Genomic DNA, 15,968 nt, shown 5'->3' on the forward strand with positions numbered 1-15,968 from the left:
CTCAGGTCCCCTCCCCCAGCACCCTCTCATCTTTTCAAGTGACTGGAGCTGAAGGGGATCGGTAGCTAATTAAAGCGAAGGCCACTAACTGTCCCTTGTAGGAGAGAAAGCAGGGCTGCAGAGGGGAGGGAACAGCAGGACTCAGAGGGACTCCAGGGGGCTGGGCCCAAGGCCTGGCCCTGGGTAGGGCCCCCCTCTAAGCTGTGTCTTTTGGAGGGAGTTGTCCTTGATGAGGAGCTTTGGGACAGAGAGTAAGACTCCAGAATCAGAGCTCCTATCCAACACCTATGCTCACCATGAATATCCATGCCCATCTCTACCTAAGGCCTTCCCAGCCCAGGCTGTGGGGTGATGCATGGCCAGGGGCTCCCTGAGACATCCTCCGGATGCAGTGATAGGTCATATTTGAGGATGGGCAGCAGGATGCCAGGAGCCCCAGCCCTAGGCATGCCCACAAGCAGGAACCCTGGCTGCCAAGGGTCTGCCTCCCCTCCACCCCTTACAGCCCAAGGCAGGGGCTCTGTCCCCACAGAGGTACCAGCAGTGGGCACACACCCACAGATCCCAAGTAGCAGCCACACCTGGGGCCTCCCTCAGCCTGGCACCAAGCTCCCTCCTAGTGGGATGTCCCAGGGCCTTCTGCCCGAACTGCCAGTGTGGGTTCTTGGTTTTCTATTACCAGATAACAAATCACCACAAACGTAGCAACGTAAAACAGCACAAGTTTATTGTCCCCGTTTCTGCAGGTCAGAAGTCCGGGCGCAGCATGGCTGGATTCTCTGCTCAGGACCTCAGAAGGCCGAAGTCCAGGTCTGCCACGGCCGGGGTCTCCTCTGGGGCCCGGGCTCCTCTCCCAGCTCAGGGGTTGTGGCTGAACTCTGTTCCTTCAGCTGGAGAATCAAAGTGCCCCTCCTTTGCTGATCATCAACCAGGGGCTGCTCTCAGCGGTATCCCATGCCTTGTGGCCCCTCCAACTCCAGAGTCATCAGTGGAAAAGTCTCCCCAACACTGAATTCTTCTCCTGCATTGCATCTGTCTTCCTCTCAGACACCAGCCCGAGAAACTGCTGTAATTAGGTCTGATGATCTCCGTATCTTAAGGTCAACTGATTTGGAATCTTAATTACATCTGCAACATCCCTTCATAATAGTACCTGGATTTATGTTTGGTTGAAAAGCAGAGAGAAGTGCGTGTGTACACCAGGGTTCAGGGATCTTGAGGGGCCTCTTAGAATTGTGCCTATCATAGGAGATATGAGCAAAAGAGCCAAGTTCGTGTAAGAATAAGAGAGGCTGACTCCCAGGCCAGGTCCTGGGCTTAAGCGCCAAGTTATCTCCTTTAATCTTCAGAATTCTCGGAGTGCGTGCTATGTGTATCACCAAAGAAATGGCAACCCACTCCAGTAATCTTGCCTGGGAAATCCCATGGACAGAGGAGCCTGCTGGGCTACAGTCCATGGGGTCACAAAGAGTCGGACATGATTCAGTGACTGTGCACACACATTCTGTAGAGGCAGCAGCTGAGGCCCTGAGAGATGAAGTGACTGTCACAAAGTCACGTGGCTGGTGAGTGACCAGGTTGGAATACTAGGTTAACACAAAGCCCTTACTGTGTGTTCTGGAGGAAGTTGTACAACCTCTCTGGGCCTCTGTGAAAGAAGAGAAATGCGGCCCATTTTCCATGGAGAAGTAGGCCAGACCTCAGGGCCCACATAGCCAGGGGCAGGTGGGCTCGGGCCTGCTCTATCCTCATCCCAGTGGGCGTGAAAGTGTGAGTCATTCAGTGGTGTCTGACTCTTTGCAACCCCATGGACTATAGCCCGCCAGGCTCCTCTGCCCATGTGATTCTCTAGGCAAGAATACTGGAGTGGGTTGCCAGTCCCTTCTCCAGGGGATCTTCTCAGGCTAGGGATCGAACCTGGGTCTCCCACATTGCGGGCAGATTCTTTACCATCTGAGCCAGGGGTCTCTGAATAGCACCTGTGGCTCCCAGTGAGGTGGGGTGGGACTGGGGTCCCTGATGTCAGCAGTTCAACTGCAGCCATTCTGGCTTCTGCCATCCAGTGACGTGTGTTCCTCGGCACTGAGACTGGGGGGCTGATGGTTACTGAGGACCCGACACAGCCTCAGGAACCCCAGGGTTAAAGGCCACTGTCCACAAGCAGCGGGGCCCCTCAGAGAACAGAATAGGGGCTTTCAGACCTTTGCGCAGGAATGAGCACCGTGTTTCGGTGGGGTGTGAGGTGGGACTGGTCCTTTCCCACCTCTAGGCTCTGGCTTTCCCATCTCAGCTGGGCACGCTGCAGCTCTGGAGGAGAAGGGGACCACAGAGACGACAGTGGCTGCCTGCTCCCCCTCCCCATGAGAAAGACTGTCAGTCAGCCCCATCTCAGGCCCCCACACCATCAGCCTCCTCCCACCTCCCGCCCCCCGCCCCCACCCCCATGCTTGAGCGGCCTCCCTCGTAATGGGACTTAATCATAACATGCATTAGCTAGGGCCTGCTGCCTGCAATTACCGCTTCAATCAGCCACCCACCACCGGCCGCCCCCAGACTCAGGCCACCTGTGGGAACACCCCGCCCTGCCCTCCCTGGCCCCCTCCCTAAATGCAGCAAAGGTGCCCCAGGCTCTGCCGATGGACGATGGATGGAGAAGTGACCCCTGGCAGCGGGGGCCAGGGGGGCAGGGGCGGCCGGCGGACAGAGGACAGAGAGCTACGGCTTAGGGTCACAGGCAATTATTTTAAAAGCCTGTTGGAAGCAGTGCTGCTTTCCCAGCGCGGCAGGCTCATCCTGAGGGTTGCACTGCCCCAGGTTGCTGACACGCTTGCATGCACACACGGGTGTCCACACGTGCTAGACACACATGCACAAGGGTGTGGACCAGGGCACATGCAGTGGGTGCATGTCCCTGGGGGGACCCACAAGGACCCCAGAGAGGTGGGTAGGTGCTGGCTGCCTCCAAGGTTTGGAGACATCCCTGTCCAGCCCTCAGCACAGACCACCTCCTGCCCTTTGCCACGCATGCCCCAGCCCTGAGGTTCAGGGGTCTGGGCTGAAATGGAGGGCATCCTGTTTCATCCAGCCCCAGAGCTTGGGTGGGGGCTGGAGAAAAAGGGGGGAAAGAGGACCTGGCAGGGGGAGGGAGTGGGGGAGGGGACTGCTGTTGTGCTGTGATTCTCTCTAATTGCTGTTTTGCTGAGAGGTAATTAAAATCCCTTTTTATTTCACACGTCAGAGCCCTCACCAGCCTGTGGAGAGGGCACAGGGGGAGGCTGGGAGGTAGGGGCAAACAAGGGCTGGCCGCCTGGCACAGGAAGGCAACGGGAGGTAGGGCGGCCAGGAAGGGAAAGGGGAGGTAGGGCGTCTGAGCCCAGATTGCCAACCCAGCCCGCCTGCCAGGAGGCCCAGCGGCTGGAGACGCCCCCCACCCCCACCGCCCGGCCCCAGGCCCAGCCCACGAGTACCCAGGGTCCGGCCCTGGCCAGGATCTGTGCAGCCCAGCAGAGCCAACAAAAGCCACATCTCCTGAGTGCCTCCTAGATGCCAGGCATTTTGCTGAGCTCCTAACTCATAGGATTATTACAAAAATAACTCTTATCAAGTAGATACCATATTAGCCCATGTGTCAGGACAGTGACAAAGCTGAGACTCAGAGATTAAGAATCTGCAAAGACCCCCTGGCTCATCAGTGGTGGAAAAGAATTGGAAGTGGTCTGATACCAAACTCAGAAGCACTATGTCAACCTGACCCTCCAAGCCATGTAACTGTCCGCTCCTACAGAGCCTGCCAGAGTTCCACTGCCCTACCCCGACCCTCCTCAGAGCTCAGAGGGAAGAACCGTAACCTTGGGCCTTAGCCCTGTCCAAGGCCCATGCACAGTGCCATGCCTGCCACTCTGGACACCATGGTCACCTGCTGACAAGTCCCTTGGAGCAGGAGAACCAGGGCTTGCCTGCCCATCGGGACTGGCAGACATTCCGCAGAGGCCTAGGCCAAGAGGCTATGGTCAGATGAGAGCCCAAACTGATGCCCAGTCAGTGTCAGGCTGGAAAGAAGCAAAGCCCCTCCCTTCTCCTAGGCTGGCTGGGGGAGGTGGGCTAATAACATCTGGGCCACACTGAGTGGAAGGTCACTGATCAGCACCTGTTTCATACTCCCTTTCTCTCCGTCTGTTCTCTCCTTCTTGTGAGCCAGAAATTGCATCACCCTATCCTTTTCATCATCCCCCTCTCTGCCACCATCAGCACCTCTATCACCATCCATTATCAGCAGCAGCAGCATCACCATTACCTTCTCTATCATCATCACCATTTCCTCCAAATTCACCATCATCTTCATTTCCACTCAAATCATCATCGCTGAGATCATCACCATCACAGCTATGAGCATCATCACCATCTTCTCTATTGCCACCATAATTTTTGCCAAATTCACCATTAGTATCTCCACTCATCTCACACGCTAGTAAAGTAATGCTCAAAATTCTCCAAGCCAGGCTTTAGCAATATGTGAACCGTGATGTTCAAGCTGGTTTTAGAAAAGGCAGAGGAACCAGAGATCAAATTGCCAACATCCGCTGGATCATAGAAAAAGCAAGAGAGTTCCAGAAAAGCATCTATTTCTGCTTTATTGACTATGCCAAAGCCTTTGACTGTGTGGATCACAATAAACTGTGGAAAATTCTTCAAGAGATGGGAATACCAGACCACCTGACCTGCCTCTTGAGAAATTTGTATGCAGGTCTGGAAGCAACAGTTAGAACTCGACATGGAACAATAGACTGGTTCCAAATAGGAAAAGGAGTTCGTCAAGGCTGTATATTGTCACCCTGTTTATTTAACTTATATGTACATCATGAGAAATGCTGGACTGGAAGAAACACAAGCTGGAATCAAGATTGCTGGGAGAAATATCAATAACTTCAGATATGCAGATGACACCACCCTTATGGCAGAAAGTGAAGAGGAACTAAAAAGCCTCTTGATGAAAGTCAAAATGGAGAGTGAAAAAGTTGGCTTAAAGCTCAACATTCAGAAAACGAAGATCATGGCATCTGGTCCCACCACTTCATGGGAAATAGATGGGGAAACAGTGGAAACAGTGTCAGACTTTATTTTTCTGGGCTCCAAAATCACTACAGATGGTGACTGCAGCCATGAAATTAAAAGACGCTTACTCCTTGGAAGGAAAGTTATGACCAACCTAGATAGCATATTCAAAAGCAGAGACATTACTTTGCCAACAAAGGTTCATCTAGTCAAGGCTATGGTTTTTCCTGTGGTCATGTATGGATGTGAGAGTTGGACTGTGAAGAAGGCTGAGCGCCGAAGAATTGATGCTTTTGAACTGTGGTGTTGGAGAAGACTCTTGAGAGTCCCTTGGACTGCAAGGAGATCCATCCAGTCCATTCTGAAGGAGATCAGCCCTGGGATTTCTTTGGAAGGAATGATGGTAAAGCTGAAACTCCAGTACTTTGGCCACCTCATGCGAAGAGTTGACTCATTGGAAAAGACTCTGATGCTGGGAGGGACTGGGGGCAAGAGGAGAAGGGGACGACAGAGGATGACATGGCTGGATGGCATCACTGACTCGATGGACGTGAGTCTGAGTGAACTCCAGGAGTTGGTTATGGACAGGGAGGCCTGGCGTGCTGCGATTCATGGGGTCGCAAAGAGTCGGACATGACTGAGCGACTGATCTGATCTGATCTCCACCCACCCTCATTGCCATCACCATCATCATGACAATTATGACCATCATCACCATTACTTTCTCAATTATTGTCATCAATTCCATCAAAATCACCACCACCACCATTGCCATCAGTGATTGCCATCACTGTACCAGGAACTGTTCTAATAATGGTTCTTGTTGTTCAGTTGCTAAGTCACGTCAGACTGTGCAACCCCATGGACTGCAGCATGCCAGATTTCCCTGTCCTTTACTATCTCCCAGAGTTTGCTCAAACTCATGTCCATTAAGTCACTGATGCCATCCAACCATCTAATCCTCTGCTATCCCTTTCTCCTCTTGCTCTCAATCTTTCTCAGCATTAGGGTCTTTTCCAATGAGTCGGCTCTTTGCATCAGGTGGCCAAAGTATTAGAGCTTCAGCTTCAGCACCAGTCCCACTGAATATTCAGTGTTGATTTCCTTTAGGATTGACTGGTTTGATCTTCTCACAGTCCAATAATACGGACACTTTATCATATTGAATCCTCATAATACCCAAGAAGTAGGTGCCAGTATTATTCCTCCACTTCACATTAGAGAAGCCAAGGCTTATAAGGAAGGAGCTTCCCAAAGTCCCAAAGCTAGCAAGTAGCAGAGGAAGAGCTTGAACTAAAAACGGCCCAATAATAAAGCCAAAGTCATAACCAATATACATCACCACCTCTTAGTCAAGGAGCCTAGGGAATCAAGCCAGAGGACAAGGGGAAAAGGCTGTGGGGAGAGAGCCACCTGGTCTACCCAGGAGTTAGCAATCAGAGGCCTGCCCTCCCCCTGGCCCAGCTTTCCAAGAACCTAGCAGCCACCAGCTATCCCATCGCCCTGCTGGGCCTTGGCAGTCCTGTCCAAGCCTCCCTGTGGCTGACCTTTGCCAGGGCTGGAGGAGGAAAATGATCTAAAGGAGTCAATGACTTGAGAAACTGGATTCTAATCTTGTCTCCAGCCAGACAGAGGCTAGAGTGCTCCATCTCCCTCAGTATCCCCTCATGTTCTGGACCACAACTCTGGGAGCTCATTTATCTCTCGCACGTGGTGGCCAAGTGGGGGGTGAACAGTCGGACCTGGAGTGCGCAAGGCGGTGGCTGCACAGGGGGGCAGGGCACGCAGCAGCTCAGCAGCACCCTTGGTGGTATCTCAGGACACGGGACTAGATGGTAGCCAGGAGAGAAGGCTGCTCCCAAGCCTCCCAGCCTTTTTCTTTTTGGCCCGGAGAATGGACCTCACTGTATTGGGCATTCGGGAGGGCAAGAAGACAGTCAAATCCTCAGGGGACAGCTGGTACCTGCTGCCTTGCCTGAGGTCTGATGGCAGTGGGAAGGCTGGGGGCTGCAGAAGAAGGAACCATTTGCAGTCGATTCAGCCTCTCAAGGGCAGGCATGGTGACACAGAGCTTGGGGACACTAGCATCTGTGTGTCAGCAGATCAAGAGAGGATGGGAATAGCAGAGATGGCCGAGTAGCACAGAGGTTGCCAGGGTCTCCCCGGGGCCTGCAGGTCTGAGGGAGCTGCAGGCAGCAGCCAGGCCGGGCACAGGGAAGGGTCTTACCCATCACGTGTCCCCGGACCACAGTGCTGTTACTCGGAGGTACTTAATATTTATAGAATAAAAGAGTGAATGAAAACAATTTCAGGATTAAAGCTGTCCTTGAACAGGACATGACACCCGGTGAGGTAGCTTTCCATTGCTGAAGCAAAAGGATTAAACGTCTCAGGCTCTGGAGTCAGATGAATATGGATTAATCACCATTTCCTAGCTGTGGACACATCACTTGGCCTCTTTAAGCCTCCGTTTCCTCATCCAAACACAGGGACAATAATGTCTGAGATCATGCCCAGGTGGTCCTCCCTGGAGCATCTCCAGCAGGGAAGGCTGGAGCCCTCAGTCTCCCTCCAGCGTCCTCCTCTGGGCACCCAGGACTCCTCCCACACCCCATTTGTCTCCACTGAGGAGCAGCTGGGTGTGGCTGATCCCAACAAGGTAAACTCTGGGTCTGTCACCTGCCCCAGTGCAGTGAAACCCCACGATGGGCAGGGCCAGGAAACAGGGCAGAAACTTCAGGAGCCAGGCTCCTGGTGGATTTGGGGGTCACCAGGACACCTGGGAGGCCAGCAGTCCCAGACCAGGGTGTAAGTCCTCTCCCTGACATGCACAGAGCTACCTTACTTGAGAACTTCTTGTCTCCGAGCCTCAGTTTCCTCATCTGCAACATGGGAATAATTACAGGGTCAAAGTCTCAAGGCTGTTGCTGGGATTATATGAAGTGATGCTATGAAGGCCCCCAGCAGACTGTCTGGCATAGAGTGGGGCCCCAGCCACACACACACACACACACACACACACACACACACACTGGCAGCTGCCCATTCCCTGGGCCTTGCTGGATGGCTGGGGAGACCTGGAGTCCCACCCTATCCCCTGCTCCCTGCACACCCCACCCCTCCTCGCACATTTGTGGCAGGGATGCACACCGCTCTCCCCTTCTGTCCATGCTCTCCGCAGGCTAATGGGCCAATTTTTTAGCATTACAGAGATTTGGCCAATTTGGCTGCCCTGACAGAAAGGCGCAGAGAACAGTTGCCTGGGGGTGGGGTGGGGTGTGGAAGCAAGGGTGAGAGGAGGCGAGGAGGAGAAGGGTGGAGGGCTGCACCACCTCTGAGGCTGCTTCAGGCCCCTCTAAGTCCAGGCATGGAGGGAGTGGAGTCGGTGGGGAGATTACAGAGATAATTAGCCCCACTTATGCACCCCCTCCCTGTGCACGGGCCCTATGCTGAGCACTTTGCATATATTTTCTCTTCTAATCCTCCAATAACCCTCTGAGGCCAGTTCTATTATTTGCTCCATCCTCCCCGGTGTGGGACTCCGGCACAGAAGGCTCAGAGCTGGCCCAAGGTCACAGAGCCAGGAAGTGATGGAGCTGAGGCTGAAAGCCAGGTCTTTAAAACATTCCTGAGCTCAGTTTCTAACTAAAGGCTGAGAATGGCCAGGGCTCCCTCCACCCAACCACACACCCCCGCCTAGCCAACCCCCTCCCCCCACATGCGCACACAATCTCCAAGAGCCTCAGCCCTCCAGGGTGCTGGGGATCCCTGTCAGGACACGGGTCTCCACGTCCCTCTCTTCCTGGCTGTGGGTGCCTTGGCTTGAAGTCCCCAAACCCAGCATCTCTTCAAGGAGAGAGCCCTGGGCACAACTGCCAGGCATGAGCTGGGGTCCCAGCCCAGAGCTGGCTCGTCCCTCCTGCCCAGGCTCTGGGCTGGGGCTCCCATGCCAGCTGTGGCTTCCTGAGCACGTCCTGGGGCCGGTGCCAGGCTGGGAGTGGGCATCAGCTGTGCCCTCCACCACATTCTCTGGGCCCTTCCGGGAGCCAGGAGGCAGATCTGCCAGGGAAGATGGGAGAGGAGGGAAGGAGGAGGGAGGGAGCAGAGGGGAGGGGACTGCCTCTGGGTTGGGGGAGGGGGGCTGCGGGGCTCCCTGCATTAAGCGATCAGAGAGCACAATATTTCATTGCCGGCAATCGCAGCCAAGACATCAACTACTTGGGGAGAGCAGCCTTAAAAGCCTTTTGATTTTATTTCTTCCACTTCATTTTTTTTTTCCCCTTTCCTTGCTGGTGTCCTTGACAGGGCCTCCCTTCCCGCCCTGCCACCCCTTCCTCAATGCTCCCCTCCCACAAGGGGCCGGGGGCTGCAGGTCTGGGGGGGTGCCTGCAGGACCCCACAGTCTGACCTAGAGCAGTGCATGTGTGCACAGGTGTGGATGTGTAGCTGGGAGACTGCTGTGGTCCCCTGGGTCCCTTTCTGTGCACCAGGGCAGCACTGTGTATACATGTCTGGAAGCCTGCGCCTGTGGGCATACACCTGTGTCCGAGTGGGCCCTGTGTGCACCCGCATGTGCATGCCTGGGTGTGTAGGCACACGCGCTGGCCTCACTGCACACACTCACCAGAAAACTCCACCAAGGTAAGAGACTCGGGAGCAAGGCTGGGGAGGAGGCAAATTCAGAGCGCAAAGAGGAGGAAGGAGCGGAGGAGTGGAGGGGCTGGTCGCACTCTTAGGGGTCAGCCTAGTTGGACCAAATCGTAGACCCATTGGAGACCTCGGAGCCCGTCCTTGCCCGGGTGGGGGGGACGGGGCGCAGCGCCCGGAGACACAGGTGTGCACTCGCACCCACAGGCGGACACACGCAAGCACACACTGCAGAGACCCAGGCGGGCCGGCTCGCTATGGGACTCCAGGCGGGCGCCCATGACGTCACCGCCGAGCCGTGACGTCACCCCCGCCCGCGGGGAGCTCCATCTCCTCTCGTGGCAGGCGACGCGGAATTGCACATCTGTCTTGTCGGGAATTAGTTAATTGAATCAAGCGTCCCGAGCTTCAGCAGCGACCTCGGCCTTGGCCCAAGAAGGGGGCTGGGCGGGCGCATGGCGGGTGCTCAGCTGCGTGGGTTGGGAGATGCGCACCCAAACAGGGGCCGGGAGTCCGAGCTCTCTCGGATATTGATCCTTGTCCCGCTTGGCCTCCCCATCCCTCCCAATCCATCGAGGGCAGAGAAAAGAGTCCAGCGCCCGCCGGGGGAGCTGACGGGCTGGCCAGAAGCCAGACCTCTGCGGATTCCATCCAGGGGCTCTCGGGCAGAAGGCTCCAACCTGCCCCTTGAGCTTGCCCGCCTCCCTTCCACCCTCGGCTCCGCCCATCGGTGCCGAGAAACGCTGCTAATTCCCGGTCCCCAGGGCAGTGGCCTCCCGCCCCTCCCCCTTCCCCCCGTGTCCCTCCCTCCCCCCAGCTTCCCCCGGGCACCTCGGGATGAGGAGCCGGCCTCCAGACAATTTGTCCCAACTGCTGGAGCGCCCGGGAGCTTTCCTTGTCCCATTCCCGGAGCCTGTCCCTTACCTCAGTGCTCCCGGCCCTGTCCTGGAACCCCTTCCCTCCCTCTCCTCGCACCTCCATCCTTAGGTGACCCCTCCCTCGCCCACTCTTTCCTTCCTAACTTATAGGAGACAGCCCCGGAAATACGGAAAGACTTAGGAAGTGAGGTTCCAGTCTCGGCTGTGTCTCGCCTCAGCTTCCAGAGCTTGCCATGTAATTTAACCTCTCTGAGTCCTAGGTTCCACATTTGACACTGAGATGAATTTTTGAAAAGCCTGTCTTATTGGGTAAAATTAAATAACATATATACAGGGCTTAGAACTTATCCAATTCTTGTAGCCTATACCTTGTAGTTTTAAGAAGGAGGCAGACCTGTTGTCGAGATGTGGTTCCTCTAGAAGGGTCCCTGTGTAACTGATGAGAGAAAGCATCGGATTTGGGACTGTGGTGGTCTGAAGGGTCAGGGAGTCTGAGGGGGGCTGCCAGGTAGGGTCCTTCATGTGGGGAGACCCACCCATTCCAGATTCCCACCTGGAACCCAGGCCCCACCTTCCTCTGCTCCTACCAGACTCACTAGTACCCCACTGGCCCTCTCTCATTCATTCCACACCTTTGCCTAGCTTCACAGTTTCCCAGATGATCAACTTAATTGTAAATTCTTCATCCTTGAACAATATCCCATTTCACAAATGAGAAAGTAGAGGTTCACAAATGAGAAAACAGAGGTTCAGAGAGGTTAAGTGACTTGCCGAAGACCTCACAGCTATGACCTGGCATAGCTGGGATTTGAACTTAACTTCTTTGGCCTCAAATGACAGCCACTCTCCACTGCTCTGCCTCCCACTCTGAGGACCACTCAGTTGCTAGGAGACAGCAAGCCAGTGGTTACTATGGGAACCAGGCTGATGTGGAAAGTGGAAAGAGTTTGTGTCCAGGCGGCAGCAAGAAGGCTCCAGGTGGGCTCTGCAGCCCCTCCTCTGCCCCTCCCATGGAGGCACCTCTCGGCTTTCAGCTTTGGAACTTGGGTTCCAGGCAGCAGATGCCTAGTGACAAGGCCAGAGAGAGGGGCAAGGAAGATAGGTTACTCTGAACTCTGCCCCTGCAAACCGAGAGCTCTGATGGAGAATGTGGCTCCAGAGATGGGGCTGAGGGGCAGACAGCCCAAGCCAGGAAGGCTCACACTACTGCTTTCCCCAAATCGGCTGAGTACAGAGACAAGCCTGGCCTTGGGACGCAAGAGAAAGGGAGGGCAGGACCAGAGTTGGGTACAGAGCCACACCAGAGGGCTCCAGATCTGGGCAAACACCTCAGTTTTCTCATCTGTAAGAGGGTAATGACACTAATCCATCTCCACAGATACTGTTTTGCCTTTATTTCAGCTGAAATTATTGTTATTATAACCATGATTTTTACATAATAGGTATTCTACTCATGACAATGTCAGATTAGATATCCCCTCTTGAATCATTACAGTATTAAGAGATTTTAAAAATATATGTAAGTATCTATTCTTTTGCAGATTCTTTTCCCACTTAGGTTATTACAGAATACTGAGCCGCACTCCCTGTGCTGTGTAGTAGATCCTTGTTGGTTTCCACAGATATTGTGCTGAGAAAATTAACAAAAATGTAAAGCACCGTAACTAACATATAGACTTCACTAGCTGTGTGACCTGGGGCAAGTCATTGAGCCTCTCTGAGCCTTTGCCAATGAAGATACTAATGGTACCTACCTCATAGGGTTGTTACAAGGCCTGAATGAGTGAATACAGACAAGTAAAAGGCTTCAAACAGGGCTGGTAGGCTTTAAGGACAACATATATAGCATTGGTTGTTCTATTTTCATAGTAAATGTTCAATAGCTCCCAGGGGTCCTGGTCACTCTGGACCCAGCTCCTTTTCTCTCTCGCTCTCTCAGTAGAAAATCTCCCACCACCCCTCAACCCCCTGCCAGGTGAGGAGGACCAGAACCAAGAAACAGGACTGCCTGAGGCCTCAGACCTCCCCCTACTCAAAGTTCAAGGGACCCGGAGCCTGAGAGGCTGGGGCGAGAGGGAGTGAGGAGGCGGTGGCACTGGCAGCTAAATTTGTTCATCCGGCCTGTCAGTGCCTTAATCTGATCCCCGAGGAACAACGCAGAGGCTTCACTCTGGATGACAAACGAGGAGGGGAGAGGCCTGCCCTGCCTGGACTCCGGGTGAGTAATGGCTTTGCATTAAGATATTAAGCCTGGACGACAAGAAATGTGCTCCTGCTCCCACTCCGCCCCCAGCAAGGCCGGGAAGAGAGCTGGGGAGAGAAGGAGCCTTCCTGAAGACCAAGCTCTGGAAAGGTGGGGGGGCCTGGGGGTGGAGGGGTTGAGAGAGGAGGGCTTGGGACGCCTTGGGTGGGGGTACGGGATGGCAGAGAGAGAGACAGACAGGCCACAGAGAAACCCAGAAATACAGATACAGCCGGGAGAGAAGAAATGGGGCTGGGGGGTAGGGGGGATGGAGACTTGTGGGGGTGGGGTGTGCAAAGAGACCAGATGCCTGTACTCTGTACAGGGCAAGGATGCCTTAGCCAGGGCCGCAGCCCAGCGGGGCAGGCCAAACACCAAGGGGGACTCGGCCTCCAGGTTGGAGGCCTGGCTTCAAGGCTGGCCTTGGTCTTCGATGTCCCTCTACTTGATCCGGAGCCTTCTGGGCCGGGAGGGCACTGGGTAGGGTGGTGGCCCTGTTGGAACTGGCTTAGGCCAACGGGCAAGGCCTCCAGCCACATGGACCACCTGTTTTATGGAGAAAGGGGGCCAATACAAAAGGGTAAGGTCCAGCTCCGAGTTCCCACACCATTCAAGGAGCACCCCTGCCCATTGAACCCCTGGTACACAATAGCCTGGGCCCCATGAGGCAGCGTTTGCTGGGTTGAGGGGACGGTGGAGGAGGAAAAGATGGGGCAAGCCCAGAATAGGACTTAGAGACAAGATGGTTCAGAGCAAGCAAGAAGGACAGAGACAGACCTCGGGGTGGCCTGCCCCTCTCCCATGACCTTAGAGGTGCTGGCCCAGACAGCAGATCTGGCCTGCCTGGGTCCAAGTCCTAGCTTCATCCGTTCTGTGGCATGACCCCAGCAGGTTGTGTGACCTCGCTGTGCTTCTGTCAGACCCCATCTGTAAAGTAGGATGCTTATAGCCCCTTCAGCGTGAAGCTTCTGTGAGGGCTCCCCGAGTCAGTTCCTGCAGTATGCCTAGAATGGGGTCTGGTGCATCCTAATGGTTCAGCGAACTTCACAAATTGTCGTTAATTGTCATATTTCCCCCAGGCCCCAGCCATGACCGTGTCAGCTAGACGACACCTGGAGCAAGTCCCCACAACCTGTTTTACTCCTGAGCGGGCTTTGTGCCTAGACCTGGGAATCCTGACTCACTTTGGTAAAGCTATCGACCTCTCCAAGCCTCAGTTTCCTCATCTTCAGTTTGGGCAGATCTTTAGGCTCAGTGGAGCCAAAACATGTAAGCACTTGATAAAGCCCGGAGTGGCCTGGTTCAGAGGCTCTGCTCAGAGGACCAGCACAAGCTGGTATGCGTGTGTGTGTGTGTGAGTGTGTGTGTGTGTGTGCGTGCATGCGCACACACACTAGTTGGGAAGCAGGGAAGGCCTGGGAGCCTCCCAGAGGAGAGAGGCTTAGGCATGATGATGGGGTGAGGGGGAGCCCCAAATCCCAGGCCCAGGGCCCCATGTCCCAGGGAGTAGGGGGTCAGGAGCCCAGCTATCTCCGCTTTCTGCACCCACCTCCTTCCAGCACCACCTTCTCCTGCAGCGCTGCCCTCTGGTCCCACTCAGCCTCATCTGTGCCGGCTGGTCCTACACTTTGCTCACTCGGGATTTTACACATGGGTAAGTCTGCCCAGGTCCGGGGCTTAAGCAGATAAAGGAGGATGCAGAGAACAGAGAGCAGCTGTCTTGGGGAAAAGGGGGAGAGGAGAGGTAGGGTGGAAATACATGGCAAGGGCAGAAAACACTGAAGGCTCACTCCCTGAACCCCAGAAGAACACTAGGCAGGCAGCTGTGCCCTTCTGCTGGGGAGGCCAGAGGGAGGGGATTTGGGGGGGCATGGGGGTCGTCGTAGGGGGCAGCGCTTCTGAAACTGACTTCCGCGCAGGCGGTGGTCCCTGGGGTAGCCCCCCTCACTGAGGTCTTCCTTCAACCGCCCAAGATCTCCCCCTGAGTCTCCCCAGTTCGAATCCCTTGTCCTCCAGCTGTGAGACCCGTGAGTTTAGTTAGCCCCCTACTCCTCCCTGGGGTGCGGGGGAGCTGGAACTTGATCCAGGGCTTGCTGGTTCTTCAGGGCCTGCGTCTCTCACGGAGGGCCACCAGGAGGCGCCACACGCCTGCTCGGCCTCCCGGTGGGCCCCCCAATCCGCCCGGCCGGTCGGTCTGGAGGCGGGGCGTCCTCGGGGTCGGGTGTGCACGGTCTGCGGTTCAGCCCCGGCTCTAGCACGTGGCCTGCGGAGCCGCGCACCCTTTCTCTCTCTTGAACCCCCATCGGGTGGCGGGCGTCTCATCCAACCCTCTCTGCGCGATCCTGCTCCCTCTGCGCCCGCGGGCATCCGAGATCCAGGCTTCTGTCACCCCCTAGCCCTACCCGCGAAGTCCTCTGTCATCCTGCGAGCACAGGACCCAGAGTGCTGTGCTGTGGTCCCCGTTCCCCCAGCTCCTATTCCTCTCTGAAGGTTGGATGAATAAACTGCTCTCAAAGCTGGTTTGTTTGGCCAGAGTTTTTTATTCTCCCGCCACTCCAGCTTGAAGGCGGGCCTAGAGTCAGTAAGTTTATCCAGGGACCAACATCCGCCCCAGGCGCTTCTGGTTCCTTCAGTCCTGCCCCACAGATTCCACCAGAGAGCCCGCAATCCTCCAGGAAGAAACAAAGTCTCTTAAACATTATTTTTAACAATTGCTTTTCAGTAGATAATATCTACATGGGATTGATTCAAAAATTAAAGCAATGCAAAGTAAAAAGCCTTCCGGCAACCCTGTCTCCAAGCCCCTGGTTCCAATCCACAAATACCTGCCAGGTAGCACTTTTATTTGGAGAAGGCAATGGCACCCCACTCCAGTGCTATTGCCTGGAAAATCCCATGGACGGAGGAGCCTGGAAGGCTGCAGTCCATGGGGTTGCTGGGGTCGGACACGACTGAGCAACTTCACTTTCACTTTTCACTTTCATGCATTGGAGAAGGAAATGGCAACCCACTCCAGTGTTCTTGCCTGGAGAATCCCAGGGACGGGGGAGCCTGGTGGGCTGCCGTCTATGGGGTCGCACAGAGTCGGACACGACTGAAGCGACTTAGTAGTAGTAGTAGCACTTTTATTAATTTCTTAGGACGTCTTC

At 55.0% G+C, this 15,968-nt stretch overlaps 1 long non-coding RNA gene across 1 annotated transcript; it reads left to right on the forward strand.

Annotated features, from left to right (window-relative positions):
- The first annotated feature begins 12,418 nt into the window (after window positions 1–12,418).
- On the forward strand, window positions 12,419–15,338 carry LOC139186470 (uncharacterized). Its single transcript, XR_011570028.1, has 4 exons — window positions 12,419–12,795; window positions 13,899–14,088; window positions 14,379–14,473; window positions 14,925–15,338. It is a non-coding gene; the product is annotated as an uncharacterized lncRNA (long non-coding RNA).
- The last annotated feature ends 630 nt before the right edge of the window (window positions 15,339–15,968 follow it).

The sequence above is a fragment of the Bos indicus genome, chromosome 2 (genome assembly GCF_029378745.1).
Source record: "Bos indicus isolate NIAB-ARS_2022 breed Sahiwal x Tharparkar chromosome 2, NIAB-ARS_B.indTharparkar_mat_pri_1.0, whole genome shotgun sequence".
NCBI classification, from domain to species: Eukaryota; Metazoa; Chordata; class Mammalia; order Artiodactyla; family Bovidae; genus Bos; species Bos indicus.